At 43.2% G+C, this 27,055-nt stretch overlaps 2 pseudogenes; both read right to left on the bottom strand.

The window, feature by feature from the left end:
• Positions 1-2,602: 2,602 nt before the first annotated feature.
• Positions 2,603-4,459, bottom strand: LOC127195538 (phosphomannomutase 1-like; annotated as a pseudogene).
• A 1,009-nt stretch (positions 4,460-5,468) lies between these two features.
• Positions 5,469-6,115, bottom strand: LOC127195542 (60S ribosomal protein L18-like; annotated as a pseudogene).
• Positions 6,116-27,055: the final 20,940 nt, after the last annotated feature.

A 27,055-nucleotide genomic window follows, 5' to 3' on the forward strand; every position in this document is an offset into this window, starting at 1 on the left:
TTTTAAAAAAATTTAAAAATATATTTTATTAATTTATTCATATTACATCTCAATTGTTCTCCCATCCCTTGTATCCTCCCATTCCTCCCTCCCTCCCATTTTCCCCTTACTCCCCTCCCCTATGAATGTGACTGAGGGGGACCTCCTCTCCCTGTATATGCTCATAGGGTATCAAGTCTCTTCTAGGAAAATGTATATTTTTAATGTTTGCATTTTACAGTAATGCACCCTGCATGAATTTACTTCTCCATCACAGCGTATTAGGACTCTGTGCATCCCCAGCATGCTGCGTCTTGTTTTTTTGCCACTAGCAGTTCTAAGCAGAATGAGATACCTCACTGAACTTTGGATTTAAATTTCTCTGCTGCTTAGTGAAACCTAGCTCAAGATTCTTACCCGATTGATGTCTGGTGACTCTTAGGGGTCCTTCGGCTGAGTGGCATGTCAACATCGTTGTCCCACTTGTAACAAAGTGCATTTTAATGGGCTTCACTGGACTGGTATGAGAATGCACTTGGGAGCAGTGAAGTCTACGCCGGTTGGTTGTGGGGGAATTTGGTTGTAAGGAAGAATGAGAAGAATTCACATGTCACTTTCATGGGACATACTGCAATATGATGCCCAACCTCACTGCTCTCAAAGGTCAAGGAACACGTCATATCTTCATTAAACAGAGAACAAAATGAAGAAGGCAAGGTCACCAATAGACAATTAACTCAAGAAACATGTATTTAGTAAATGTCAGGCATCATGCAGTGGGAGGGAGGCGGGAGCTGTAGTTCTAGTGCCCTCGCTCCTCCCCTCCCCACGGGCCTTAGGTCTTCATTGTAGATATGCAGTTCTTTGTTTCCAATGGGTGCTGCTAAGGTGGAGAGGGACTGCAGGGCGTTTCTGCTCCTTCGCTGTGTTAATCGGAAAGACAAGCTCCCAGAACCATGGACTCTGTTGGATTCAGTTGCCCAGTGTCCTATCTCACTTGAGTGACAGCTGACCCTCGGACTCTGTCTGACGTTCTAGAGATGGGATTCTCAAGATTCTGTGGGGCCTAAACATGGTCTTCTTTCAATAGCGATGGAACAGCAGTAGCGGAAGTACCATTTACTGAGCTCTTAGTCTGCCAGTCACCGTGGTACACACATGGTGCCAATCCCACCATTCCTATAGCACAGTGCTGAAGCACATCAGCTTATTTGATCCTTAGAGTGACTTTGAGATGGACAGATGCCGCCCCTGCCGTGTGCCCGTGTGTCCATGTGTCCATGTTCATGAGTGTAGATGGTCATGTGAGGTATTCAATACTCCACCACACCCCTCAGCCACCAGGGAGGTCTACACACACTGCAGAGGATTCAGTGGGGACAATACGGTCATCTCAGGCAGGGCCGTCTTTAATGTCTTTGGTAACTTGTTTAGCATTCTCTTGAAATTATCTGTCCAGACAATATTCTGGGAAGGTAACATAGCATTCAAAATTATGATTTTCTTTCTCTTATTGGCATATACCTAGACATATTCTTCCCATTGTATGTATGCATGTATGCATTCATTTTTGTGTATGCATGTGTGCATGTGTAAGTATGTGTATGTGTGTACATATGTATGTCTCCATGTGTGCACGCATGCATGTATGTGTTATATATGCATGTGTGTATGTATGTATGTGTGTGTGTATGTATGTAAGTGTGTATGTGTGTATGTATGTATGTATGTATGTGTATTATAAGATTTTTTTCCTCTGCAATCTTCCCCCCAATACCATTCCACAGCAATTTCAGCAAGTCAGTTTTTTGAATCCAAATTTATCATTAGTAAATCATAAAGTATTGAATCTCTATAGTACCCAAATGCATCCAGCCATTTCCACATCTTTGGGTATGCTCTTTTCTTTTAGATTAAAAAAAAAATTTTTTTTTCTTCTTTGTTTTCAAGAACAATGCTGGTGTTTAGAAGCCTAGTGTGATGATGCTCTTGAAAGGCTGAGGGATGAGGATGTAATTTCTAAAGAGGCCACTAGATGGCAACATTGCCCCACTGTGTTAGGTAAACCACACAGTGACATGCAACTGCAGGAGGCCATTGAGTTGGCTGCTTGCTAGGGAGCCCTGTACAAAGGCACATGGGGAAGCGAATTAGCTGGTTCACTTTGTGTTGTTGTTGTTGCTGTTGTTGTTCTCCTCCTCCTCCTCCTTCCCCTCCTCCTCCTCCTCCTCCTCCTCCTCCTCCTCCTCCTCATTATCAGTCTTGTAACTTTAATATGTGACAAAGTACTTTGAGCAGTGCCCTTTCTCTGCCGCTCTGCCCCTAGTCAGTCTGTGGAGAGCGGCTCCAAAGCTTAATTCACATGCCTCCCTCCGGGATGAAACCTATTCTGTCCCACAGACCAGCAGCAGCAGAAGCCAGGTGTAGGACCGTGTCTCATCAAAGCTGCCTGGCTTGGGCTGGTCGCCACACAGATCTCGGTCCTGTGTGAGTGGGCCTTGTGGTGCCCCACATGACCCTACATGTTGGACCTGAGAAAGGGGACCCTTGGCACCCCATGTTCTCTCTTCAAGCCTAACCAGAGCTCTTTGAAGGTCTTTGAAGTGCTCAGCTGTGGGTACCGTCATGCCTCGTGAGCTCTCTCTGGGAAGGAAAGCTCTATGCAGCATTGTACAGTGTCTTGAGGGGAGACCACAGCTATAATCGTGAGTCTGCGTAGATCTCAAAGTCATTCCCACAAGGACTGGTCTCATTCCTAAAGAAGTAGATCATGTGGAAGCTGTCTCCATACAGGCTGTCGAGACAGCAGGGCTTATCCCAGCCCTCGGGGAGGACATAGAAGCTTATCATGCCTCTGCCGGGAGAGCCTCAACCCCTTGCCAGCAAGCTCTGCCTTGAGGGCTGCCACAAGCTTCTCCAGGATCTTCTCTTTCTTGTCCTTTTCCTAGAACTCCATCTTGTTCTTCAAGGTGCAGCTGTGGGCCATGGGCGAGACGTTCAGCATGCCATTCCAAAACTCAGTGGAGGTTCCATGCTTCTGGGGCAGTCCGAGTAGGGCCATGGAACCGAGGCAGCAGATGACCAAGGTCTGTAGGAGCACCTCCCCTAGATGGTTCTGGAACTTCTGCTGGGAGCGCAGCCATCCATGCTTGTCCTGCACTGTCCCGTTCTCAGCCAGCACAGAGCCAAACTTTTCAATGACGTCATCCCCATCACCCAGCTGTCAGAGCCATCCACCACACCCATTTTTTGCAGCTAATTTTCAGCTTCTGCAGGAGGGCTGATATCTAAAGGTCACTTTTTTTCCTGGTGTGCTGGCCTGAGGGTCCTGCACACATTAAAAAGGCAGAGGATAAGCTCTTTTCTGAAGGCTCCCTTGATGGCAGACAGCCAGGGCTTAAGCTCCCTTGTCAAGCGCTATCCCTGTCCATATATATATATATATATATGTATGTATGTATATATATATATATATATATATATATATATATATATATATATATATGAAAACTGAATATTTAAGGCAGAAAAATGAAAGTAGACTCTTGCACACACATATAGGGCAATCCACTTATGTATGGAAAACCTATCAATGGCCATACTCTCAAAGAAATATGATTCCAATCTCCCCAGCATCCATGAACGGCCAATAGTACCCATTCTAAGAACTCCACTGCCATGCATAGTAAAGCTTTAATGAATCTGGTGCAGGTCTTAGGCCAGCAATCACGACTGCTGAGAGCTCAGGGGTGGAACTGCCCTTTCATGTCCAGAAGACAATGTGTCACAGAAGTCCTCCTTTGTCTGTGGCTCTTAAAATCTTTTTGGCCCCTCCCCTGTGATGTTCTCTGGGTCTTGGAGTAAAGAGATGCAGTAGAGATGTTACACTGAGGACTGAGTACTGCGCCGTCACATGTTTTCTGCCATCTGACCATTTGTGAGTGCGTATACTGACTGTCATCCCGTGCAAAAAGGAAGGTTCCCCTGATGAAGGTTGAGAACTGCATTACTCTATGAAAGTAAAGGTAAGTATTTGGAAGGCAGTTTGTTTACAATCTCCCTTTAACGAAATAGTGGTAGCACTACCCTCTTGAAAGGCTGATCTTCCTAGTCACCACTTCTTGGCCAGGTTTATAATAGTTTTTTAAAATTTATGTACTTTACATCCCAATTGTAGCCTCCTCCTTAATCTCCTCCCAGTCCCACTCTCTCTCCCTCTTCCCCCTCACCCATCCCTTAGTCCTCAGAAAGGGGGAGCCCTCCTCCCTTACTTTCTGACCCCAGCCTATCAAGTATCATCAAGACTGCCTACATCTTCTTCCTCTGGCATGGCTGCTCCGCCAGGGGGAAGTGATCAATGAGTGGGCGACAGGGTCTATACCAGAGGTAGCCCCTACTCCCCATATTATGGGGCTCACATGGAGACTGTGCTTACTATCAACCGCATCTGAGCAGGGGGGTCTAGATCCTCTTCATACATGGTCCTTGGTTGGTGCATCAGTCTCTGTAGGTCCCCATGGACCCAGATTTGTTGGCTCTGTTGTTCTCCTTGTGGAGCTCCTGTCCCTTTCAGGTCCTTCTATCCCCCAACTCTTCCCTAAGTCACCTTGCACTGTGTCCCAAAGTTTGGCTGTGAGTCTCAGCATCTGCTTCCATCCCCTGCTGGATGAAGTCTTTCAGAGGACCTCTATGGTAGGCTCCTGTCCTGTTCCCTCTCTTCAAGCTCTTCTGGTGTCTGTTCTAGTTGCCCTTCTGAATGAGTGTTAAGCATACTCACTAGGATCCTCCTTGTATTTAGCTTCTTTAGGTCTGTAGATTGTAGAGTGGTTATCCTGTATTATATGGCTAATATCTGCTTATAAGTGAGTATAAATCATGTGTGTCTTTCTGGGTCTGGGTCACCTTACTCAGGATGATCATTTCTAGTTCCATCCATTTGCCTTCAAATTTTAAGATTTCTTTGTTTTGAATAGCTGAATAGTATTCCATTGTGTAAATGTACCACAATTTCTTTATCCGTTCTTTGGTTGAGGGACATCTAGGTTGTTTGTAGATTCTGGCTATTACAAATAAAGCTGCTATGAACATAGTTGAGCAAATGTCCTTGTTGTATGGTGGAGCATCTTTTGGGTATATGCCCAGGAGTATATAGCTAGTTCTTGAGGCAGCACTATTCCTAGTTTTCTGAGAAAGTGCCAAATTGATTTCCAAAGTGGTTGTACAAGTTTTCACTCCCACTAGCAATGGAAGAGTGTTCCTCTTCCTCCTCATCCTTGTCAGCATGTCTTGTCACTTAGCCATTCTGATGGGTATAAGTTGGAATCTCAGAGTTGTTTTGAGTTGCTATTCTGTGATGACTAAGGATGCTGAGCATTTCTTTAGCTGTTTCTCAGTTATCAATAGTCCTCTGTTGAGCATTCTCTGTTTAGTTCTGTATCCATTTTTTAAAAAAACATCCAATGCTTTTTTAATAACAGTAAAATCCAGGGTTAGGTTTTGTAGCCTTAACTGGCCCTTCAGCCTTTGGCACACTGGAACTTCTGGCTCTTAGAGCAGACAAAGGGTTAGGTGTGGCTGTGTGGGGTCCCTCGGGCTTTGCTAAAATGCCAGTACACCTCTTGGCCTTTCCAAGGACCAGACAGGAACATAGTGCCTCAGCCTTTGGGAGATTCTGGGGCCAGCTGGTCGACCATGAGACTCTTACCCCCAGCCTTGAGGATGTGACTTTGGGCCCAGGTAATCACCCACACAACAGTGTGCACACCTTCAGCTTGGGCACTTCCAGGAATCTCACATCACCTTTCACCATCCCCACAACCACAACAGTTTTGTTTTCTCGGCCAGGAAGCTTCATCTTTTGGATGATGCATGACAGGGACAGAGGAGGCTGCTTGGTGCGACTCATGAATAACCTTTTCTTTCTTTCTTTCTTTCTTTTCTTTCTTTCTTTCTTTCTTTCTTTCTTTCTTTTTATTTTTATGAATAACCTTTTCAGCACAACCTGATTGAAGGTAGAGTTGGTTTGTTGGGCCAGAAACCTGTACAGCCTGACAAGCAGCTGCAGGTAGATGCTCTGACTCTTGGGCTCCTTGTGTGGAACATATAGGTCCATCTTGTGACGAATGTCAACACCCATGATGGCGCCTCCTGCTCAGCCAGGCCCAGAAAGCTGTACTCCATTGAATTATTTGGTTTGGTGGTGTTTAATTTCTTGATTTCTTTATATATTTTGGATATTAACCCTCTGTTGGATGTAGGGTTGATGAAGATCTTTTACCAGTCTATGGGATGTCATTTTGTTGTTGACAGTGTCCTTCACCTTACAGAAGGTTTTCAATTTCATGAGGTCTCATTTATTATTTATTAATCTTAGAGCCTGAGCTGTTGGTGTTCTGTTCAGGAAGTTGTCTCCTACGCCAATGAGTTCGAGGCTCTGCCCCACTTTTTCTTCTAACAGATTTAGTGTGTCTGGTTTTATGTTGAGGCCTTCAATCCAATTGGGCTTGAGTTTTGTGCAGAGTGATAAATACGGATCTATTTGCATTTTTCTAGTTAGACCAGCACCATTTGTTGAAAATGATGTCTCTTTCCCATTGTATGGTTTTGGCTTCTTTGTTGAAGATCAAGTGTCATAGGTGTGTGAGTTATTTCTGGGTCTTTGATTCAATTCCATTGCTCCATCAGCCTATTTCTATGCCAGTACCATGGAGACTGTATTACAGTTGCTCTATAGTACAGCTTGAGATCAGGGATGGAGAGTCCTCTAGAAGATCTTTTATTGTAAAGGATTGTCTTTGTCTTAGCTATTCAGTGCCTTTTGTTTTTCCATATGAAGTTGAGAATTGTTCTTACAAAGTCTGTAAAGAGTTATGTTGGCATTTTGATGGGATTTGCATTGAACCTGTAGATTGATTTTGGTAAGATGACCATATTTACTATGTTAGTCCTACCGATCCATGAGCATGGGAGATCTTCCCGTCTTCTGATATCTTTCTTCAGTTTTTTTTCTTCAGAGACTTGAAGTATTTTTCATACAAGTCTTTCACTTGCTTGGTTAGAGTTACACCAAGATATTTTATGGTTTTTTTTTTTGTGGCTGTTGTAAAGGGTGTTGCTTCCATAATTTCATTCTCAGTCCATTTGGCTTTTGTATACAAGAAGGCTATTGATTTATTTTGAGTTGATTTTTGTATTCAGCCACTTTGCTGAAGGTGTTTATCAGCTATAGGAGTTCCTTGATAGAAAATTCTACCAAATCACTTATGTATATTATATCATCTGTGAGTAGTAATACTTTGACTTCTTCTTTTCCCATTTGTATCCCTTTGATCTTTTATAGTTGTTTTATTGCTCTAGCTAGGACTTCAAGTACTATATTGATGAGGTACAGAGAGAGTGGACAGCCTTGTTTTGTCCCTGATTTCAGTGGAATTGGTTTAAGTTCCTTTCTATTTAGTTTGATGTTGGATATAGACTTTCTGTATATTGCCTTTACTATGTTTAGGTATGTTTCTTGTTTCCCTGATCTCTCCAACATTTTAACATGAATGGGTGTTGGGTTTTGTCAAACACCGTTTTAGCACCTAAGGAGGTGATCATGTTTTTTTTTTCCATTCAGTTTGTTTTAATGATGGATTTCTGTATATTGAACCACTTCTGCATGTCTGGATAAAGCCTATTTGGTCATGGTGGATGGTATTTTTGATGTGTTCTTGGATTATTAATGTGTTTATATTTATTTAATTGATTATTTTTGCATTAATGTTCATAAGGGAAATTGGTCTGAAATTCTTTCTTGGATCTTTGTGTGGTTTGGGTATCAAGGTGACTCTGGTCTCATAGAATGAGTTTGGTAATGTTCCTTCTGTTTCTATTTTGTGGAATAGTTTGAAGAGAATTGGTGTTAGCTCTTTTTTGGAGGTTTGGTAGAATTTTGTGCTGAATCCATCTGGCCCTAGGCTTTTGTTGTTGTGAGACTTTTGATGACTGCTTCTATTTCCTTAGGGGATCTAGAACTATTTAATTTGTTTAACCTATCTTGATTTAATTTTTGTAAGTGGTGTCTATTAAGAAAACTGTCTATTTCATTTAGATTTTAAAATGTTGTGCCATATAGGCTTCTGAAGTAAGACCTAATGTTTTTTTTTGATTCCCTGAACATTGTCTATTGCTACTTCTCCCTTTTCATTTCTGATTTTGTTGATTCAAGTACTCTCCCTCTGTATTTTAGTTAGTTTGGCTAAGGTTTTGCCTCTCTTGTTGATATTATCACAGTACCAGCTCTTGGTTTTGTTGATTCTTTGAATTGTTTCCTTTGTTTCTAATTTATTGATTTCAGACCTGAGTTTGATGATTTCCTGTTGTCTACTCCTTTTTGGTGTGTTTGTTTCTTTTTGTTTTAGAGCTTTCAGGTGTGCTGTTAAGTTGCTAGTATGGGACCTCTCCAATTTATTTATGAATTTTCCTCTTAGCACTGTTTTCATTGTTTCTCATAAGTTTGGGTATGCTTTGCCTTCATTTGCCTTTAATTTTTAAAAAAATTTGTCTCTGACCCAGAGGTCACTGAATAGGAAGTTGTTCTGTTTCCATGAGTTTGTAGACTTTCTGTTGTTGTTTAGGTCTACCTATAATCTGTGGTAGTATAATAAGATGCAAGGGATTGTTTCTACCTTCTTGTATCTGTTGAGATTTGCTTTGAGACCAAGTATATGGTCAATTTTGGACACGGTTCCTAGAGGTGCTGAGAAGAAGATATATTCTTTTGTGTTTGGGTGAAATGTTCTGTAGAAATCTGTTAGGCCCACTTGATTCATGGCGTCTATCAGTTTCATTATTTCTCCAATTATTTCTGTCTCAGTAATCTGTCTATTGAGAGTGGGGTGTTGAAGTCTCCCACTATTAATGTGCATGGTTCGATATGTGATTTAAGCTTTAGTAATTTTTCTTTTATAAATGTGGGTGCCCTCGGATTTGAGGCATAAATGCTCAGGATTGAGACGTCATCTTGGTGTATTTTTCACTTGATGAGTATGAAGTATCCTTCCCCATCTCTTTTGATTAGTTTTGGTTGAAAGTGTATCTTATTAGATACTAGAATGGCTACTCCAGCTTGCGTCTTGGATCCCTTTGCTTGGGATACCTTTTTCCATCCCTTTACTCTGAGGTAATGTCTATCTTTATTGTTGAGGTGTGTTTCTTGTATGCAGTAGAATGATGAGTCCTGTTTTTGTATCCATTTTGCTAACCTGTGTCTTTTATTGGGGAGTTGAGGCCATTGATGTTGAGAGATATTAATGACAAGTCGTTGTTAGTTACTGGTTTTTTTTTTAAAATGTTGGTGGTGGTTGTGTGTTTCCTTTCTTCTGGTTTTGTGGATGTGCAGTTATTTATTTCCTGTGTTTTTCTGGGTGTAGTTAACCATTGTAGGTTGGGGCTTTACTTCTAATATCTTCTATACTGGATTTGTGGCTAGGTACTCTTTAAATTTGTTTATTTTATTTTATTTTTTTCTGTGTGGAATATCTTGTTTTCTCCATCTGTGGTTATTAAATTTTTTTTTTCTGGGAATAGTAGTCTGGACTGGCATCTGTGGTCTCTTTGGGTCTGCAAGACATAAAAGGTCCTTCTGGCTTTCATGATCTCTATTAAAAAGTCAGGTGTGGTTCTGATAAGTTTTCCATTATACGTTACTTTGCCCTTTTCCCTTGCAGCTTTTATTTATTTATTTTTGTTGTTCTGTGCATTTAGTGTTTTGATTATTATGTGGCAGGAGGATTTTCTTTTCTGGTCTAATCTATTTGGTGCTATGTATGCCTCTTATATGTTTATAGGCATCTCGTTCTTGAGATTGGGGAAATTTTCTCCTGTGATTTTGTTGAAAATATATTCTGTGCCTTGGAGCTGGGAATCTTCTCTTTCTTTAATTCCTATTATTCTTAAGTTTTATCTTTTCATGGCGTGCTTGCTTTCTTGGATGTTTTGTGTCAGGAACTTTTTGGATTTAACATTTTTTTTTTTGATAGTTGCATCAAATTCTTCCATTGTATCTTCTACATCTGAGATTCTTTCCTCAATCTTTTGTATTCTGTTGGAGATGCTTACCTTTGTAGCTCCTGTTTTCTTCTCTAAGTTCTTACTTTCCAGACTTGTTCCAGTTTGTGCTGTTATTATTGTTTCCATTTTCATCTTCAGCTATTGAACTCTTTTATTGATTTCCTTCACCTGATTGTTTGTATTTTCCTGAAGTTTTTCAAGTGATTTATTTATTTTCTCTCTTATAGGCTTCTCTAAAAGCCTCAATCTGTTTGACTGTATTTTCTATTTCTTTATGGATTTTATTCATTTTCCATTATTGTCTTCATAAGAATATATTTGAGGTCATTTTATTGTGTTCAGTTGTGTTAGAGTGTCCAGGGCTAATTGCCTTCTGGAGATGCCATATTGCTTTGGCTTTTGTTGTTTGTGTTTTAAGCTGGCCTTTAGCCATTTGGCTGTCTCTGGAATCAGGTATTAGTTTCTGGTTTCCTTCACTGGCTGTTGAGAGGAATGTAGGTGAGTGGCTATATGCTGAGATCCTGTGTCTTTGGGGGACCTGGGAACTTTTGTATGGATTATCCAATTATCTGAGGTCAGACCCACTTGTGTCTCACACAGTGGGGTCTCCTATCAGATCAGAGAGCCAGACACTGGTTTCTTTGTGGCCCATAGTTCAGTTTGAGACACTGAGTATAACATGCTGCGTGCAGGTGTGTGGGTAAACACTGTGTCCAGTGTGCAGGTGGGGACCCAGGAACTTTTCTTTTGCTAAGCCAGGTGACCTGAGGTTAGAGCCATTGTGTTTCACACCATGAGGTCTGGTGTTTTGCAGGCCATAGTTTAGTCCTTCAGTTGCTGTGCAGTCACTGCTGCCTTGTTGATCAAGCATTGCCATCTTGGAGCTGATCCATCTTTTCTTAATAACTGTCTTTGGCTCCTCCCCATTTTGTAAGTAAGAACAGTGCAGGGATAGCACTTTTGTCAGTACACTGCAGATCTTGCTCTGTAGGTTCACACAGCCCTGAGTTTTAAAAATTGACTTTGTAGCAGTTGTTACTGCATCTGGTCAAACTATTTAGCCCTCATCATGCCTCCATTTGCCCATTTTTTCAAGCTGTTTGGGCCGCCTTCATCAAGTTAGGACATGCAGGTGCTCCCAGCTGAGTGCCTGGCAGGTAGCAATCTGGTCTGGTGGAGAGCATTAGTTTTCTTCATTACTCCTTTTTTCTGTCACTCACACACTGTCAGTGGAAGAGCACACCTCTGCTCCTTGCATACTCTAGAGCTGGTCATGTGGACACATGGAGCATGTATACCAGACTTCAGCCCAGTGATCCAGCAACCCATAAGCAGGAGTCTTACCAATGTCACAGCCTTTTTTGGTTACTACGTGTCTCTGCCCATCCAAAGTTCAGGGGAAGAGCTGTATTTGTGAGCTGGAGGGAAACTCCAAGCCTGTGGAGTTCAGACTGAATTCAGGCTGCAAAATTATGACAAACTTTTAATAAATACCTGTATCCCTGTATTCTGTCCTTAGCCTCAGTTTTAACAGGTGAACCTCTGGGAGAGATGTCATCGCCTAGGCCAGTATCACACATTGAGCAAGAGAGATGAGAATCACTCTAGTCACATGGCACCGAAGGCCCGAGGCACCTCAAGCTTAACACGGTCTTCTCCCAGTGAGCCACACTCAGCCATCAACACATTCCATTGTGTCGCCATGTCACAGTCATCTTTGATTTGAAAAATAGTAGGCTATTGAGGATGCTGTTTCAATGGAATTTGAAGAAAAAACAAAAATAATATAACCACAGAACATGAAAACTAAAACAAAGCCCAAAGAAATAGTTAATCTGTTTCAGTTAAAAAAAAAAACCCTTCCTGGTAAAATCAGCCTCAGAGGAGGAGGCTACATGGTGGCAGCCTGGTCCTGGTGGTGATCAGCTGACTGGCAAGTTTAAGGAGCTGTTATCCCTCCATACAGAGAACGCATCCCCAGATGGGGCAGTAGCTTCCTTTGTCTTTCTCCCCATGAACTGCTGAGTGAATGACAGCTCTTTGCTCCTTTCCCTCGTGGGTATGAAAGTCACTTGTGACCATGTAGTTTTCCCTGGGAAGAGAGCTTGACCTGTGGAGTCACCGATACCGTGTTTAGCTCTTGTGGCAACTGTCTCTTTCCATAGTTCTCATCTTGCTCAGGTCAACTCTGGGAAGTTTCACTGGGTCCCCAGGACAGAGCTCTTGACTCTCTAAGAAGGCCATCTGTCGAAATTCCTGGACTTCTCCAGATCTCCAGAGACAAGAAGTGTCTGTTTGTCATGTTGGGTGAAGAGACAGACCTCGAAGTAGACTCCTTCAGTCCTCGCACTACTGCCAGTGTGCGAACTAGCGTTCTCTGAAAAGAGGCACACACCTGCATTAGAGATTCTCCAAGCCTGATTGATTAGAACCCCCATGATGACAATGAGTTGGAATGTTGCAGATCTAGGACCAAATTATCTTGAGTACTCTTTATCCTCTTAATAACCATTCATTACCCTTCTGTGTGTCTGACCTAACATCCCAGTATCAGATGAAGCAATTTGAGATGTTGTAAACCTAACAGACCGCTAACTTCCACCATCCCAAAGGCTACAAATACCTTCAAGCCACATTGGAGTCTGTGGCAGAGAGTTCCTTGCTGTGACCACACATTCCCACCCATGTTTTTTGCAAAGTTCTTTGATTTATGCCTTTCTTTTGTTCTGTAACTATGAAAGCTTGACAAAAATCTTACCACTTTCAGACATGGCATTCAGAGGTAGCCGTCAGTCATATTTGTCTCCAGAATAAACTCTGTCTACTCCCTGAGGAGTGAGAGCTGTGCTTGTGCATGGGTGAATACCAGAATGAAGTGAGGGAGAAGGAGCACTGCTGTATGGCTGGGAAGCCACTCCTGGCTTTGGATTTTGGACATGCATTTGCATCATCATGGGACAAATACAGAGCTTTGTAATAGATAAGAAATATGACATATAGCAAAACTGTGGATGAAATTTTTCACACCCAGGAGATAGGAATTAAACTGGCTTTGATGAAATCTCCATTAAAGATGCTTAGAGCATGAGCCATTTTTATATTCAGAGGTAAAGACAGCTGCTCTCTGCAGTTGGGGCTGTGAACCAGCTCCTGGCAACTCTGGTTCAATAGAATTCCTTCTCTTTGTGTGAATTGCCGCTGACCGCCTCTGAACATCTTCTGTCTCCCTTGCCAATGGTCTTCCATTTGTCTTGTTTCTGAATAGAATGGTACCAAAGCCATCCAGGGAAAAGCGGCCCTGAGCTAGGCAGACACAAGCCCACTAGCAATAGCTGTGTTTGGATGGCTGCTATCTTGCCTCTGCAGGAAGCAGGGCAGCTGTGAAAAAACACCCAGTCATAGCTGAGCTGGTGTACTGCTGAGAAACGCTTTTTGTGACGCTCCCTTAAAGGAAATGATTTCCAGAATTGTAACATTTCAGATGCTGAAAGGAGAGCAAGAAAGCATGAGATGAAAAGAAAATAATACCCTCCCCTTCAAACAAAAACAAAAACATTGCCCCCCCAAAGCAATCACTTTTCAAAAACAATGAAAGGAAACACAAGCTTTGATCAGCTGTAGTGGATACAAAGGGAATGTCCCTGCAAATAAGGGCCAGTCAATTGTAGGGAGCCTGTCACCTGACCAAGACTGCTTTAAGGTTGCCCTTAGATTGGCTAAACTAACTAACCAACAACTGACTAACTAACTTCTTTCATTCCTTTTTTCCACCCTTCTTTCCTTTCTTTAAATATACATTTTAATTTGTTGAGCAGAGAACACATTGGCAGTGATACTGATGCAGGAAAAGTGGGTGTCTTTGAATTTGAACGAGCCTTCCTTCTCACTTCAGCTCGGCTTTATCTCAGGAGTGGGGGCGCCAGACACCCACAGTCACACAAGATTTCCCCTAAGTCAGTGGCATCCAGGAGAGTGTCTCAGAACTGCTGCTGTGTAGTCCTTGGCCTTGGTGACCAGTTTCTGTCTCTGGTTCCCATCATAATGTGCATTTGCCATAGAACAGCTCTTCTGTCCTGGGGAAGCACAGGAAGGAGCAGCTCTGTGGAGCTTCCCCGTGAAAGGCACGGCAGAATGCTGAGAAGCCTGGGATCTGGGCTTTGGGTTCCACGAGACAGGACTTGTTCTCACCTCTATGCTATGGCTTGGTGTGTGGCATTATTCCAGGTGAAGATATCTCTCAGTGAATCAGTTTTCTCACCTGTAAGGACAGACAGACTGTCATGAAGGTTATAGAGTTGCATGCAAGATGCTTCATATAGGGCTTAGCTCAGGGCAATCATTCAGAACCTCTGCAGGTACATTCATTATTATAGTGGGGCAGCCACCCAAGAACAACCTTAACCAACTAGGATAACCTTAACCAACCAGGACGACCTTAACAAACCAGGATGACCTTAACCAATCAGGAAGACCTTAGCCAACTAGGATGACCTTAACCAACCAGGACTATCTTAACCAATCACGTATAACTTAAGTAATAAAGTGCGATCTTAACCAACCAAGTGCAACTTCAACTATTTAAGTATGACCTTAACTACCCCCAAGTATGACCTGAACCAACCAAGTATGATCTTAACTACCCAAGTATGACCTTAACCACCCAAGTATGATGATAACCAACCAAGTACGACCTTAACCACCCAAGTATGACCATAACCAACCAAATATAGCCTTAACTACCCAAGTAGTACCTTAACCATCCAAGTATTACCTTAGCCATCTAAGTAGGACCTTAACCATCTAAGTATGACCATAGCCAACCAAGTAAACTTAGGGAAGAAACAGAGTAACTAGGGAAACAGTTCTTTTGACTTCATACTTCTTTGTACTGCCTCAATCATTTAACTAAACAATTCTTTTATTTAGAACTTTAGTCAGCAATGGAATCTCCTCTTCTAGCAATTAAAGGAAATAACCAGATGGTAACATAGATGGAAGTTTTGTCTATAAATAATGCTTCAATAAAACCAGGGCCAATTTTTAAATTAAAATTCATAGTTAAATATATAGTTAAAATGACCCATTTAAAATATAGAATATAAACTTTTGAGACAAATGTGTCTTAGGCCTAACCCTTCTTCCATGACTTTTAAATTTGATTGGCTTAAATATATGGGGATATTATAGCGTTTTATGGGCGGAGATTTTTAAAAATCTGGGATCAAGTTTTTGTCAGGGTAATTGCTTTTAATTAGGAAAATTTGGAGTGAAAAGCAGAGCTAAGGAAGTGTCAGAAGGTTGGGTCTAGTGGGGGTGCAGCAGGAGAACAGGAATGGGAAAGTTTCTGGATGGTGTGCTGTGCACTTGTCAAAGGATTGTGATGAAATGAAGGAGAGAGTTCTGGAATGGCTGACAGAACAAGATCATCCTTAGGAGGGCTGACTTGAGAAAAATAAGTATTTAGGAGAGGGAAGAAGTAAAAGCTAGAGGTGTCAAAGGCACCTAGGAAAATGAATGCAACCACTCTAAGAGATGCTGCGGGTGTTGACTTTCCCATGTCCAGAGTAGAAGGCTGTAGCCATTTGTCTTTGAATTGTGGTCCAGACTGCGTGTGTGTGTGTGTGTGTGTGTGTGTGTGTGTGTGTGTGTGTGTGTGTGTGTATGAGAGAGAGAGAGGGAGGGAGGGAGGGAGGGAGAGAGAGGGAGGGACGGAGGGAGAGAGAGAGAGAGAGAGAGAGAGAGAGGAGAGAGAGAGAGAGAGAGGAGAGAGAGAGAGAGAGAGAGAGAGAGAGAGAGAGATTTAGAGAGAGATTTAGAGAGAGATTTAGAGAGAGATTTAGGGGAGGGAAGAAGTCAAAGCTGTTGCAAAGGTCAGAGACCAACTTTCAGGAGTTAATTCCCACTTTCTACCATGTGGCTTTGGGGACTAAGTTCAGGTCATCAGTCTTGGCAGTCGGTACCGTCATCCACAGGGACAACTTGCTGATCACCACCCCTACTCCAACCTTGTTTTTGACATGGAGTGACTTCTAGGGACTCGGGTCCCAGCACTTATGCTAGGCTGGCAAACTAACAAGCCCCCAGGATTGACTTACCTGTTTCTGGGATTACAAGATTGCCCTACCATGCCTGGCTTTGTACATGGCCTCTGGAGATTAAGTTCAGTACATAGCCAACACATGAGCAGCTTGGCCATCTCATCAGCATCTGTGGCAGGCTCCAGTGGTCCCAAAATCTAGTCTTGTACTTAGTAGAATTTGTGTTTTATGTCTTGCTTTTTCAATTTCCAGTCTAGACATGGACAAGTTGATAAGTCGTCCCTGACCACATAGACAAGGACAGTGTTGAGGAGGTTTGTTAGAATATAGATGCCTGACCTGTGTGCATAGCCTCTGATTAATGACCCTGGACTGAGGTCTGAGAATTTGTATTATTAGCAAGTTTTTGGTGGTTCTAAGTCTGACTCAAGGACAGCAGGAGGTGGGAGAGCAAAATGAGAAGGAGCCCTTAGCATCCTGTGTCACCTTTGGGCCATTCCTGTGAAGGTAGAATAAGAATCAGTCTAGTTTGAGCTGCAGTGCTTTAACAGGTAAAGGGTACTCCGTAAGGACATGGGAATGCCTGTGCAGCTGGTGCTCAAGTTCAACAGGGATGACTTTTATTTGGAAAAGTGATAAACCAAAGGCGATTGCTTCTTTAGTGTAATAGCATCCATCCTTGATGAGGGTATCTTTGGTAGACAAGGAGACTGAGAACATTCTTTTCAGGCCAACCCCAGAGCTTATATCTTACCTTGGGGAGACTGAGATATTCTTTTGCTAAGTAAGGCATGTGATTTCAGTGTTACATGTGGAGGAATATTTGGGGAATTATCTTAAAAAATCACCAGAATTCTAACCTTTCTTGAGTGCTTACTAGGTTCTAGGTACCATGTACGTTAAAGTATATCATAACATTTGTCCTTATTAGTCCCTCTAAAGGAGAAGTGCTATTATTTCCATTTTTCAGCTGAACAAACTGAAGCCTGGGAAGGTATGCTGGTTAGTTTTTTTTTGTCAGGTTGATACAAGCTAAGGTCATCAGGGAAGAAGGAATACCAATGGGAGGAAATGGTTCTACCAGATTGGCCTGTTTGCAAGTCTGTGGGGACCATTTTCTTGGTTAATGAATGATGGAGGTCCAGCCCTATAGTAGGTAGTACTACTTGCTGGTCAAGTTGTTCTGGATTATATAAAAAAACAGGCTGAGTGAGCCATGGAAGGCAAGCCAGTAAGTAGATTCCTCTGTGGCCTCCATTTCAGTTCCTGCTTCCAGGTTCTTGCCTTGACTTCCTGCCCTGACTTTGCTCAGGGATAGAATGTGAGACTAGAGCTGTAAGATGAAACAAAACCTTTTTTCTCCAGTAAGTTGCTTTTGGTCTCAGCAACAGAAACCTATCTGGGACAGAAATATCAAAGTGATATGGAAAGGTTTTAATTCAAGGCTGCCAGATCCCAGCCCATGTTCTCTGAAGACTTGTGACACCCTCTCTCTTGCAAATGACATATTTCTGCATGTTCCTATGCTCAGTATTTGTTAACATTTGTTTTGTTTAGTGTATCTATGTGTTCAATTGTGTATATATTTTCTCACTTGGACAGTTAACTCCACATAGCATAATCTAGACAGCTGACTCAAATCATGGAAGCTCTAGGAAAATTGTTCACTGGGAACAAGAGAATGTTCCAGAGTTTAAAAGAAAACCAAAGGCCATACATTCTCTGGGTTTAGGGCTGTGAGAATTAACTTCCATACAATGATGTTGGACTCTAATACACTGTTAGGTTTAATAAGTAACTACCTATCTACAGAGCCAACAAAGAGGAAGCCTTGTTCCAAGCAGTAACCATGGCAACTTTGCACATTCCTGCCTTGGGAGCCACATCACATCTCCACACGTCCAGGTCCACATGAGTGGAAAGCATTAGCTACCATGGGGACAAGTCCATTCATCTCTGCAGAAGCCTTTCTGGTCCTGGGCTTCTGGCTACTTCTTAGTATCAATTTTGTCTCTAGTCTTTTACTCTTCCTTCAGAATTTACTTCCCATTCTTTCCCCTTATATTTAGATGAACATTTTTTAATGTTATATGAGGTTTATTAAATAAGCATGGGGGAGAGAAGGAAAAAGGGGAGGGGTACCCCAGAGAGAGACAGAGACAGAGACAGGAAGAGTAAGAAGAAGGGGGCGGGAGAGAGAGAGAGAGAGAGAGAGAGAGAGAGAGAGAGAGAGAGAGAGAGAGAGAGAGAGAGAGAGAGAGAGAGAGAGAGCGAGCGCATTTTTTGAATTAAATGATTAACAGTTAATTACTTAATTAATCCTTTTTACTTTAATGGGATGATTAGGATCAAGCTACATCAAGAACAGAGTGTGTCTTGAATTCTGCACAGGTCCCTAGGTATGGTCACATTTATTTATATTTCATTAAAATGATTTTTATACATTTTAATTTAATATATTTTGATCATGTTTCTCCTCTCTCTCAACTTCTCTCAGATCCTCCCCACCTCTCTCTATCCACTCAACATTATTCTATCTCTCAAAAGAAAACACACACACACACACACACACACACACACACACACACACACACAAACAATTCCCAAAAGGAAAATCAAAACACACAAACAAAACTCAATAAGATAAAAACCACTAAAACCAAACCAAACAAAAATCCCACAGAACCAAAAACCCATGGAATTTATTTTGTGTTGGCCAACTACTCCTGGGCATGGGGCCCGGAGTGTAGTTGATATGCTCAGTGACTTCCATTGTACAAAACTGGTTTTCCCTTTGCCAGCATGTATGAATTGCAAATAGCTTCTTGGTTCAGGGTGGGACTGATCACCCACATCCCCCTCCCAGGGTTGGAGCTCCATCTGGCTTGAACCTGCGCAGGTCCTGTGCTACAGTCTCTGTCAGTTCATAGATGCACTGGGCCTCTTGGATTTGGGAAAAGCTCTTTCCTTGGAGTCACCTAGCATCGCCTCTTTGACGTAGATCCCTGAGCCTTGAGGGGAAAGGATGAAGTTGTTCCATTTAGGGCTGAGTGCTCCCATGTCTCTTGCTGTCCCCACACTGTCTAGTTGTGAATTTCTGTGCTAATTAGCATCTATTGCAAGAAGAAGCCTCTCTGAACAATCACATCTGTACATGAATTCAGAACCGTGTGAGCTACAATTTCTAAACATACTGCCTAGTGATGCCAGGACAAACAAGAAACCCATAGCAACCCGACTTAGGTTCCATCCTGCTCTGTATACCTCAAGGCTCAGGTTGGGAGTTTTTTGGTAAACATTCTCCATAAATGGCCAGATGGTATATATTTCTGATTTATGCCCAATTAATGGTCTCTGTGGTGGTAGGAAAGCAGCTTTGATAAAATATAAACAAATGAACATGGCTGTGTTCCAAAAAATGTTGTTTAGAAAAGCAGACTGTGGCTGGATTTGGGTTGTTGGCCATGACCTACCCTCTCTGGTTCTTATGATGACAATGACTAATTAGGTCACAATTTAAGAGGACTTAAAGATGCTGGAAAAAGTTGTGGGGAGGAGGAGTAGCTGAAGGCTGACTTAGAGACTCAAAGCTGTTTCAGCATCCTGGTTTAAGGTGCTGAGATTTGAAACGGAAAGGATAAATAGACAATTGAACATTTTAGTTTAAAATATGGCCTGAGAGTACAGAGGACAAGAGTGGACTCTATAGGTGAGGGTTGCATGAAAAAGACCCGAGGTCTTACTTTGCCTAAAGCTTAGGAGTCTTTGAGACAATTGAACAGACAGATTATTATGGGTTGTCATACAGGTCCACCAACTCTTGGGTAGGATCACAAGAACAGTATGGAGTGTAGTGCCTCATTTTGAAAGTCCACTGGCAAAAGTATCCAAGTCTGTTCAGATGAGAGTCACCAGGATGATGAGGGGCCAAGACGACATCATGTTTAAGGACTAGTGAAACTTTAGTCAGAAAAGAGGCAAGACCAAACTGAATAGCAACCATTATTTTCACATTTCTAGATTTCTGTGAGAAGGATTGTAAGCTTTGTCACAGGTGAAAGCAGTCTTGGCGGGCCTTGCCCGTGGACACACCATGGATACTCCCTGAGATTAACCTTGAGATAGACTGGGTGGAGCCATCCTGGGCCTGGAATTCAGGAAGCGGACCTGGGGACTCTACCTGGACTATTGTGTTTCTAGTTGACCCTCAATAGGAGAGGGAGACCGCCCCTTGCACAGGAGAGACAGGCAGGCGGAGAGGAGAGAGGAGCAGCAGGTTCAGACCCGGCTTGAGCGCATGTGGATCGGGATCGAAAAAGATCAGCGAAGAGGCCGGACCAGCACGCAGACCAGAGACACCTAGGGACCTGTCCTGTGGAACGAATACCGGAAGGTTCACTCTTTTTTTCCTTTAATCTTTTTTCCCTCTTGTGTAAGCTAGCTGGGTTGTATAATAAAGTTTAATTGTTAAAAAACAGGGCCAACAGATTTCCACAGTGAAAGGAGGCAGGGCTCATGCATGAGTTCAAGGTTGCTAGAGCACTGAACACGTGCAGAGAGATACAAGAGGAGAAGGTCAGCGTTAGGGTAAAGACAACCATCACTCACACCCATCTCTTGGGAATTGTCAGCTGACACACCTACTGCCTGCCTTTACTATTTGCGAAGCAGCAGAGCAATACTGGGCACTAAAGAGTTAAGAAGAGACAGTAGTGTTCTCCCTCTGTGCATCAGGGCAGCTGAAATTTCCATATTATAACAAAACGGCCTCTAAGCAAAGATTAAAAGGGTGAGACCAGATGGGTTATTTTTATTGTTTGTAAAAATCCAATAAAAATATTCTCTGTAGTGTATAATGTCTTTGGCTGGGCAGGCATTCAACTATTGAGGGGGGGCAATAAAGTCTATTTTCCAACAAAGTGCTTGTACCAGTCAATAGAGAAGAAGGAGAGATAATAATGAGTGTGCCTATAAGTTTATAAGGAGGTCTGCATCCCCTGGATGCTCTCAGCAAGGCCTTTGAAGAATGGGCGTGGCTTAGAAAGGCATGCTTTCTTAGGGTCTCTGCCAGCAGACTGAAGTCCTCTGCTATGGAATGCACTGTCTTCTCCTGAGGCGAGTCAGGGAACTTTCTTGTGTGCCTGGAAGAGGACTAAGTGCTTTATTCTTCTTGCTTCTTTTATTTTTCTGCAGCAGTGGTTCACACGAGAGTGACTTCTGCCCCTTAAGAGAGCCTTCGGGCAATATATAGACACGGTCTGATGGTCGTAACTGGGCAAAAGGGAGAGACTGGTAGAAGAGGGCTGTGGAGGTGAGGGATCATACCAAAAATCCTGCAATAAGTAGGATGTTCTCCATAGCAGAGAATCATCTGCTCCCAGAATATCATAATATTAAGATTGATAAGCCTCATGGTTTGGGATAGTGGGTATTATAATCCCTGTTTTACAGATGTGGAAACCAAGATGCTTAATGTGATTAAATATCCTACAAAGCAAGAAAATGGATAGGCATTTTACTGACTTGCTCTTTACTTAATGATTTTTTTTTTTTCTTAATAACCAGGAAGGCCAGAGAGTGCTGTGCGTGACTGCTGTAGTTGGATTTTGGAACCAGCGCAGACGTGAAATTCTGTTAATAAGTACTAAAATGTTAGCAAGCAATGAGCTTCTTCAGTCATAAAGTTGCTAATGGTATCAAACCAGAGGGACTCTAGAGGCCTAAACAAATGAGGCGTGATCTGTAGTCTTCATTGGTTGTGTTCTCCCAGTTTGTTATTAAAAGAGTCTAGCGGCTTCTCACCCAGTGGCTCAGAGTCTGGCCCTGTAGCTGTCGTCTGTAACATTCATTCCTTAATTGACAAGAATAGTCTTATTGCACCTCGTTCCTAATTAGTTTGCTCTCTCTCCCTCTCCCTCTCCCTCTCTCTCTCTCTCTCTCCCTCCCTCTCTCTCTCTCTCTGTGTGTCTGTCTCTGCCTCTTTCTCTCTGTCTCTGTCTGTCTGTCTGTCTGTCTGTCTGTCTCTCTCTCTCTCTGTGTACATGTATATGCATACATGCGGAGGCCAGAAGACAACTTTGGGTGCTGTTTCTCAGGCAATGTACACCTTAAATTTTGTTTCTAGAGATGCTGTCTCTAGCCTGGACTGCTCCCTCTTGGCTAGGCTAGGTAGCTGAGAAGAGACATAATAGAAGCAACATGGAGGGTTGCCGAAGCAGAAGTGCCGAGCTTTGGAATTGTGGCACCTGCAGGCAGAAGGAGGAAAATATAAAGATACATAATGATGCACATATCTGAACTGAGCTGTCTTGGCTTGGCTGACGGCCATCTGACTATCTCGGCCCTTTCCCATTTCCCGCATACGTTCTTGCCGGTAGATAAACATGCCAGTGAGCCCCAGGATCTGCCTGTCTCCCACTTTTCAGTGCTAGGATTGCAAGCATGTGCTGCTATTCCCAGATTTTTAAAAAAATGTGCGTGCTAGGGTTCTAATTCGGGTGCTCATGCCTTCACAGGAAGTATTTAACTGAGAAATGTCCCAGCCCCTTGCTTTATTTTCTGACCATTTTATTGCCAAATGCACTGAGGTTTTATGGGAAGACTGAGTTAACTCGGCAAAGGTAATTTGTTTAATGTTGATTAGAGTGTTGATGTCTCTTTCTCAGGTATTTATTGACTAAACCATGAGTCTTGAGATCTCCTTTTTGCCTGCCACTTGAAAAGTGACCGCAGAGCATCCGATGGCCCATGAAATGAGATGAGAGGTTAAGGTGCAGGTGAGGCTACCTGGTAGGAGATGCCCATCGAAAAATTTCTTTCCTATCCCCAGTTCTGTATCAGCGCACAAATTTAGATGATCTCAGTCTCACTGTCCAATGGAGCAAGGGCCTCTGAAGGTTTCATTTATTACAGAGATTGAAATACTAAAATAAGCCAGAGAAATGAGATGCCTTCTTCAGACTGCCAAAAAAGGAAGTGAATTGATCTGTGACTTAGAGGTATCTCTTTCAGTTAATCATTGCTGACTCTTTGCTGCCAGCCATCCCTATAAATCTTGATGAAACTAGGAGGAGAAATGATAGATGTGGCGTGGAGGGAGGTGGAATACGCTGCATGTTTCTACATAGGTCGGCTGAAGCAGCCAGGAGCTCTGAGATCTGAAGATGCGGCACCTTCAGGCAGAAGATGGAGAGTTGATGAATGTGTTTGAACCGTTAGGCTAGCAAAGCTGGCCTCACGTGGATGAGTGACCATCTGATGGGCTCTGCCCTCACAAGTTCATTGCCAGCTCAGAAATGTACTTAGCTCAGAAACGTGTTCCTGTCTCTTGTGATGTTTTGATAAATCAGAAGAACATCGGAGTCAGCCGAAGGGGACTGGAGAAAATGTCTTGTTTGTACTGTGTCCCTCCATTGGCATGCCTAGCTTTGCTGGAAACATGAGGGTAAAACCAACACTGGAATAATCTTTCCTGATGAGACAGATACCTGGGAGAGAAGCTCTGATTTTCAGCTCAAAAGGATTCCCTGATGTGCTGTGTCTATTTCCAAGGTCACAGTCTTCCCTTACCCCAGCCCACCCCCTGAAAAATTAAAAAAGAAAACCATACACATCTACTAGCATTCTTATGACACGTGCAGGGATAATGCCCTGCAGGAATAGTCACCTTCCTGGTGGTCCTGTGGAAGCATGTAGGACTTCTTCCTTTGGTTTATAGTACTTAAGGTATAGTTTTCATCCTCATAGATTTCAACAGTTAAAGTGCACACATGTGTGTGATGTATCATCATGACCACTGGTCTCTCCATTTTAAACCAGACACTGGAAGAAGTGAGGGCGTCTGTCTCCTCAGTCATGAACTTAGTCTTGCTTCCACTCAGTCGTTCCTTCACTGACTAGACTTCTCCAGTGATGTGGTCTCATTGCTTGTGGCTACTTGAACTCCAATTTCTCCAGTGTAATATACATCATTTAGGGCGAGGTGAGAAATTCAAGATTAATTTCCAGCCGTAATGCCCCAGTGATCAATGTTGAAGATGGTGCCTCTGAAAGTGCACGAGGACTCAGTAGACTGTGTGGTCAGGTGACGGTGTGGTGTTTGGTCATGTGGGGAACTGGCGTTCTGCACAGGAAGCTATGGGACAGCGTGGCCACAGCATGAGGTTAGGGAGACAAGATAATGACAGGGACAGCAGAGGAGGAGCCAGGTGAAGCAGAGTGTTTAGGAGGCTGTGGGGGAAGTGATGAATTCTTTTCTGAACAGTTCTAGAACATCTAAGGTAGCAGTGATGGGGAGGAAGTACGGGGTTGAATTTTATAGGATGTCTCAGGAAGAACTGAGGTTCACAAAGGAGGCCAGCTCTAGTGAAACAGCTACGTGTCTTTGGCACTGATGTGTTTAATAGTCTAAGGGAACAGCTTTAATTGCTTACCCAGAGTGGTGCATAGAAAAGACGGGAAAAGGAAAGAGGAGACCTGTTAGACACATCTTTACACCGAAGGGATAGATAAGGTGTGGGCAGGGGAGGTGACCCATAGAGAGGAGGAATTGAAGACAGAAGACAAAGTGTCTGTTTACTATTGTTCAAGGGTGGTTGGAAGAGGATGAAGACGAGAATATGTGATTCTTCTGCCCTGTTGTGAACAAAATTCTTCTCAGAGCCAAGCGAAGTTGGAGGAGAAGTTGACTTTGGCTCAAGGTTTCACTGTACAGGGGGAGGCACAGCATGGTTCATGTTAGCAGAGCTGAACGGCAGAGGCTCTTGACATTGTGGTGAGCCAGGAAGCAGGACAGCCTGAACCAGGGTCTGGACTTTAATCTCCAGAGGCCCACCCCTGGTGACTGACTCTCTCGTCTTACCAACTAAGCTCCTGCCTCCTCAAGGTGGCACAATTTCTAAAAATAGCCTCACATTTTTTACAAACATTCAAAGCATGAGCCTTTTGGGTTGCGGGTGTGCGTGTGTTGGGGGGACATAGCAGGTGATGGGAGGGGTCCTTTAGACATTTCGAGAAAGCATTTTTCCATGAAATAATGAAAATAGACACCTGGGAAACTGGGAGGTAGAGGAAAGTTGTAGATCCATGGATGACCTTGAATGGGATTTGGCTGTGATGTTGGTGGGTAGGAGAACAGCTGTTGTCATGGGGACAAAGGTCAAAGGTGACAAAGGTCAAAGGTGAGGAGGACATAGAAAAGGCCTACAGTAGTGGTTCTCAACTTTCCTAATGCTGTGACCTTTTAATACACTTTCTCATGTTGTGGTGACCCCCAACCATGAGATTATTTTGTTGCTACTTCATAACTGTAATTTTACTACTGTTGTGAGCTGTAATGTGAATGTCTTGTATGCAGGATATCTGATACATGACTCCTAAAGAGAGCACGGCCCCACAGATTGAGAACTGCTGACCTAGAGGGAGATGTTGAACCTGCAAGAAGAGAAGGATGGGTTCAAAGTGATACAATCTTAGGCAGGAAGGATGAGCTTAAAAAGTTCACAGTTCACAATAGAAAGAAGATGTGTTTCTTCCTCTGCACACTATGGAGGCCAAGGGGCTTGGGGTGCTCATTTATAAGTGGATGTTAGCCACAAAGCACAGGCTAACCATGCTACAACCACAGACCCAAAGAGTCTGAGTAACAAGGAGGGCCCAAGGGAGGATGCTTGAATCTCACTCAGAAGGGGGAATAAAACAGACATCTGGAGTAGATGGAGGGAGGGAACTGCATGGGTGGGAGAGGGGTAGGGGGGTGGGGATTAGGTGTGGGGGTGAGGACTGGGAGAGAGACCATCTCTGGGACAGAGGAGGCTCCCGGGAGTCTATGAGGGTATCCCTAGATGTGGAAGATACGGAGCCTGAAGTTGTCACCTCCTGTAGCCAGGTGAGATGTCCAGTGGAGGGAGGGGCATACCAACCCATCCATAAAACCTTCCACCCAAAATTTGACTTGCTTATTCGAAGTGTAGAGGTAAAGATGGAGCAGAGTTTGAGGGAACTTGAGACCCACCCTGTGGGAGAGAGCCAACCCCTGACACTATTAATGATATTCTGCTATGCTTGCAGACAGGAGCCTAGGAAAACTGTCTTCTGAAAGGCTTCATCTAGCAGCTGATGGAATCAGATGCGGGGACCCCCAGCTAAACAATAGAAAGAGCTCGAGGGACTCTTGTGGAAGAGTGGGAGGAAGCATTGAGGAACCCACAGGGGTCAAGAACACCACAAGAAGACCTACAAAGTAAACTAACCTGGGTCCATGGGGGCACACAGAGACTGAACCACCAACCAAAGAGCATGCATGGGCTGGACCAAGCCCCTTACACATATGCACCAGATGGGCAGCTTGGTCATCATGTAAGTTCCCTAACAATTGGAGCAGGGGCTGTCTCTGACTCTGCTGCCTGCCTTTGGATCCCTTTCCTGTAGCTGAACTGCCTTGTCTGGCTTCAGAGGGAGAGGGTGCGCTTAGTTCTGCTTCGACTTGATGTGCCAGACTGGGAGGAAAAGAGGGATGGGGCTGGGATCAGGCTGTAAAGTGATGAAATAAATAAGTTAATAAAAAAATGTTCACAGTTAACATTAGAAAAGGGACGCACTTCTTTTTCTGCACACTGTGCAGACCAGGGGCCTGGGTGAGGCAAGCCAGCTGTCTGAGGCACAGCAAAGAGGAACTGAGATAAAGGACATTAAGATTGTAGTCATGCAGGAGGCTATGAAAGAAGTGGGTGGGGTATTAGAGAAGAGTAAAATAGACTTAAATTACTGCCATATGGAGAAGGCTAGACAGTTAATAAGAACGAGTGAAAGGATCAGCGAGCAAGTGATGCCAAACAACACAGATTTGTAATGGGGGCTGGTCACTAGGCATTTGTAATTTTCAACAGCTTGGGAACAGGAGTGGATAACATGGATGGTTTGGCTTAGCTGGAGCCGGTAATTGGCACGATTACAGTTTGGGATTAGATCTGAGTGGGACACTTCAA

Source organism: Acomys russatus, chromosome 1 (assembly GCF_903995435.1).
Source record: "Acomys russatus chromosome 1, mAcoRus1.1, whole genome shotgun sequence".
Classification (NCBI taxonomy): Eukaryota; Metazoa; Chordata; class Mammalia; order Rodentia; family Muridae; genus Acomys; species Acomys russatus.